Consider the following 5,200-nt stretch of genomic DNA (forward strand, 5'->3'; position numbering starts at 1 on the left):
CCACTGCCCCAACCAACCCGGCCTTGAGAGCCTCTAGGTATGGGGCATTCACATCTTCTATTGGGCAGTCTGTGCCTGTGTTTCACATCTCAGCATATGTATACATTATGAACCAGTTTTGCAGCCCCTTTCCCTTCCCTGTGTGTGCCCAAAATGTCTTTGCAGCTTGGTTCTGAAGTGGTCAAACCATCTGTGTATGGCTGGCTGGTCCTCTCCATTAGCACAGGGCCTGGAGAGAGCACTGCCCTTCCTCCTTTCAAAATGCAGCTCATTGTTACCCCCAAAAAGCATTATTATATCCAACCAGCCTCAGTGGGAGCAGGAGCAAACAGCAAAGATTCCCAGTGGGCACTGGCTTCAGCATAGTCAGGACTTCAACCACCAGCTGAACTGCACAGAAACACCTCCAATACCTGCAACTATTTTCTTTTTAAATAGTATTCTGACACACACTCTCTCAATATGGAGGCAAGCAGGAGCCCCTGGAAGCCCTGTGCTAAGGCTGTCCTCAGCAGAGATTGAGTTGGAAGCAGCGGGCTGTAAGCAGGCCTCACCTCCTACTGCTGCCACAGCAGCTGTACCTACACCTGCCTTGGCTTTTCAACCTACCCCCTCACACACAGTCTTAGTTTGTGCTAGAAAAGGGCTGAAACATGAAAGCACCAGGAAGCTCTCTGCTCTCCGTTGCTGCTCACCAAAAGCAGCCCTCCTACGCCCCAGCCATTCCTTTTAGCAAGCAATTAATTCCTGCAGTGCAAAGGCTTGACTTCAAATCCTGCCCCAACCTCTCTGGCTCACCCTTCGCCAAACCAGCCCAGTTACCTGTGCTTTGGACTTCTCTTTTTTAAGCTACACGATCTAAAAATGTCTTCTATACAAGAGTAAATGTTCCCAGGCAGGTTAACTACAAAGCACAGCCAAGGTTTCTTCTCTTCGCAGCTCTGCAGGTTTAATTCCACGCTGCTATTCATCTCTGATGTGTGCCTCTCTGATAAGAACATTATAAACATATGACAGTAAAATTGGATGAAGACAAAGCGTGATATGGGTCTGAACATGAGAGGGAAAGAAATTAAAAAATAAATGAGGTACTGACGAGAGAGAGATTAATGTACTAGAAATGCTGTGAGAAAATAAGATGAGAGGAATTATTTTTGTAATGAATTTATGAATATTGGATATTAGAATGCTCAAATTAAAATATGTGGCTAGTAAAAATATTAGGAATCATTGTCATCATTTTTAAAATGCCGTTTAATGGTATCAGCATTTTTCTCCAGCTGGCTGGTAATGGAGGGTAAAGCACAGCCCGGCTGCTTCTGCTGAGCTATTAGCCAGTTTAACAATTTAATTGCACCATTCTGGGACAGCTTGTCTCTTTTTAAAAGTAATGACATCCAGGGTAAAAATAAAACAAAACATTTCAGGTTGTTAAAATCAGCCACTGGGAGAGAAATTAGAAGGTCCCCTGCGTACAGCTGAGGTACAGAGAAATTACAGAAGAGTCTCACAGAGAAATCCATCTCCTGAATGGCAGCCGTATCTTTCATGGCAGTTCCCCCAGTCCTCTGGTTGGGTCCTGGAGGGCTGGAGTTGTCTTCTTTTGTTTTGTGGAGCTCTGTGTTGTTGGTGCCTGATGTCTACACCATCTTCCTGCCCTTTCTCCCATTGCATTCTGGTTTCTATTAAGCAGTCAAAGCTGTCACTCCCAGGAAGCAGGATTTTTGGAAGAGCAAGATCACAACCATGTGATACAGCAAACAGCCATCTACTGTGAAAACACTGTCCTTAGTATGGAGAAAACCTGACCAAGTTTACAATGGAGTGAGGCTGCCAGGGAGAACCTTCCACCCTGATAATGAATGGGAGTTTTTCTGCTGACTGCTCCAGGGCCAGGATCTCACCCAGCAGCTGAGGTGCAAGCTCTGCTCCCATGGCCAGGACACAGCTGCCAGGCAGCCTCAGGCAGCTGCTGCCACAAGTCAGAATATTTCAGTTTCTCACTTAAATAACAAGTCTTAACTCAGATCCCCCCCCTTTTTTTTTTTTTTATTTCTTTTTAAATTGAAATTCTTGCAGTCAATAAAAATTGCACATCTTCCATGTCAAGGATCTGCAGTTGATCTACAGATTTAAAATATTCAGCTTACTGCAATGGCTGTGATTTCATTCTTTCTGCATAAATTCAAGTTTTGCCCTTGGCTGCAAGAAGCCAAAGATTTACTTTAGTGTCAAGCCACTTTCTGTGCACCTAACTGTTCTGTTTCTCTATTTTCGTGACTGCAAGGGCATCTTTCTATATCAATGCCTTGAAGCACCCTTTTCTCTATCAGCAGTATGAGAAACACGGGCATTCAAGCAGTTACATTTACAAAAGCTGGAGTTCTCACATTGGAACGCTCAAACCACAGCTGGTTTAATTCTGGTAGTTGGCTGCTTTATACCTAAAGCGCTGCATGCAGCTGGAAGACTTTTGGACACCACCACAGGTGCACACAAGATAGGGCACCTGGCTCAACAGCAGCCTCCTGTGCTCTCTAAGGGTGCCCAAGAGGAGTGGCGGCATCATGCTGGTCCTTCCCTGCTTCAGAGTACCACTGGAGAGCAAAGATGTCCCCACAAACAGCAACTGCTGCGCTTAAGAGTGTGTGGCACCCATCATTTTGTCCACTTGCTGTCATGGGCAAAACTATGCAGAAAGAGTGTGTTAGTGTGTTTTGTTGCAGGTAATGCATGACTCACAGCCCATGTTCCTGTTGACAGTCAGTGCAAGGTGCTAGATATTCCCAAAAGGAAGCACAACACTAATTTTAACGGCAGCATTTTGTTGATCAGAAATTACATTTTTTTTCTTTGCTTCCATGATAAAAACCTAAAATGTCCAGTATTTCTCTTCCAAATCTCTTTGCTCTCTTCATTCTTACATCTTTCATTCTCCCTCTCCATTATTGAAGGTGTAAGTGCTTTCCCTGTTTGTCACACTACAGAAGATGCCTTCCAGTGTATAATCAATAGATATCAAAATGTTATAATCACAATATAATTGTGTATAATCAATAGATATCAAGATGTTATAACCACAATATAATCAAGAGAGTTAAGCAAAGTAGACAACAATGACAAAAGAGAATAAGTGGAAGAGCTTACCCTTTGGCTGAGCTCACCACAAAACACCAAGAGAGGTGATCTCCAGAAGAGCTCCTTCCCCTCTGGTAGCCAGCTCTTAAATAGGTCTAGGAGGGGTGCAGCCAGGCTCCACCCTTCCGGCAGCACAGGAGAATTGCCTTCAGCTGTGCTCCTCTGGCTGACTCACGGCTCGCCTCAGGTGATCAATCAGAGGTTCGGGCCGTGACTCAGCAGTTCCCATACATCCAGTCTCTGGTAATTGTTCACATTGCCTCATGCACACAACCTGAATACTTACTCTCGTAGGCCTAGAACCAGTCTGCTCACCTTGGAGAGATCTGTAATGTTTTGGCAGCACCTCACCTCTCTAGAAAGCAGATGAATACGTAATGCTGGCTGCTGCAGGCTGCAGGGTGTGAGGCTGTGGTGAGACCAGTGGTCTCCATGGGGTTTGTCTGCTGGGCTCTGCCTTGCCCCATGGCTCAACCAATTTGTTAAGAGCCATAAATAGCATCCAAACAGACAGGCATTAGTTCAGGCAGCCCCAGCATCCTTAAGTGGTGTGGTTCTTAAACTCAGTCCATCCCCATTTGCGGTCAATGGGAATTCTGCCATGGACTCATTCAGAGGTTGGATCCAACACAACTTGTGTGGAGGTTGTGGGATGTACAGCTCCCTTCTTCCAGCATGGATCTTTTTGTAACTAAGGCCACTGGAATACTTTATCAGCTGCTCACCACAGCACCTGGTCACTTTTCAAGATGGGTCAGAGTGTGTGAGGTCACCCAACTGGAAAGATGAGTTGGAATCACCACCAGCCCAACATCTGTAGGTCATCGGGGACCAGCTCAGGAGCTTTCTGCCACCTGTGATGTCCATGCCTCTCCCCTCATTTCTGGTCCCATCCTGTCCCAGCCACCCTGCTCCTGCCCCAGACTCTCCTTGCTCCAATGGCTCTGCAGACCAGCCCACAGCAGCTCCACACACTATTTTGGCCACTTAAAATACTGCAATATCCATATAAACAAATGATTCATATGTCATCACATAGTGTGACCAGAATATGTAGGCAAAGCAACTCACCAAATTAGAAAAATACACTGAAGAATGAGTTGTTTCCCCAGTATTGGTTTCAAGGGATTATGAAGTACATCCAGCAGAGCTTTCTGGAAGCAGCCTGAATCCACATTTTCTCTTTCCATTTTACTTTGCTACCTTCAAAATCCAGTTCTAAATGTAATATTATGCATGATTTCTTGTTCTGATGTCTCTTGCATTACTCAGATCTGAGAATTAAAAAGATTCTCAAATTTTCTGCTGTGTTTTGAAACATTTAATGGTTTAGGAGCTCCAGTGAACTGTCTGGTCAGTGTAAAGTGGCAGCAGTTTGGGGAGCTGGCAGTTCATAAGGTAAAGGATAATTACTATATTTTCTTGTGTTTGTTGGTAACATTGATTGTCTGAGACCTTGACCAAAGGAAAGATATTTCTAATTTTGAATTTAAACTTCTCTGCTGGAGTTTTTGATGCATTATTTCTTGTCTGAACCTTCAAGGCCTTAGCAGACCTTGCTGAACCTTATCAGAACCTTATCAGAAAGAACTGAATAAAGATATCCTGGGGTATTCTAATGCCCCTATAAGTTGTTCGGAGCAGGAGTTGGCTCAGACTCACTGAATGCCTCAGCCCTGTCATCTTACCTACTGTACTTTTGTGAGTTGACACAAAAACCTCCTTGGTTATCTGGATGGGTTGGCTCCTACTCATCGTGCTGAAGGCCAGCACTCATGGGAGCTTGTTGGCCACATCCACATCCTAAGCACCTGGACCAGATGTCTTTGGGGTACCATGGGGTAGTCTTGAGGCCTAAATATTATTTTTTCCTCACTTGATCTAAAGTGCAGGAATTGTCATAGAATCGTTAAGGCTGGAGAAGACCACTAAGATCATCTAGTCCAATCATCAACTCATTACCACCGTGCCCATGGACACTAACCATGTCCCTCAGTGCCTCTCAGTTGTGAGAGAACTCAGTTGAAGCATGCAGAATGCCTTTACACACAGCACAGGGCTG

The 5,200-nt window shown here is 44.8% G+C and overlaps 1 long non-coding RNA gene across 1 annotated transcript; it reads right to left on the bottom strand.

Moving 5' to 3' along the window:
• Positions 1-1,236: 1,236 nt before the first annotated feature.
• Positions 1,237-3,345, bottom strand: LOC128086144 (uncharacterized). The gene is made up of 2 exons (XR_008209257.1): positions 3,148-3,345; positions 1,237-1,771 (listed from the first exon to the last, which is right to left on the bottom strand). It is a non-coding gene; the product is annotated as an uncharacterized LOC128086144 (long non-coding RNA).
• Positions 3,346-5,200: the final 1,855 nt, after the last annotated feature.

Source organism: Tympanuchus pallidicinctus, unplaced genomic scaffold (assembly GCF_026119805.1).
Source record: "Tympanuchus pallidicinctus isolate F22 unplaced genomic scaffold, pur_lepc_1.0 scaffold3, whole genome shotgun sequence".
In the NCBI taxonomy this organism is placed as follows: Eukaryota; Metazoa; Chordata; class Aves; order Galliformes; family Phasianidae; genus Tympanuchus; species Tympanuchus pallidicinctus.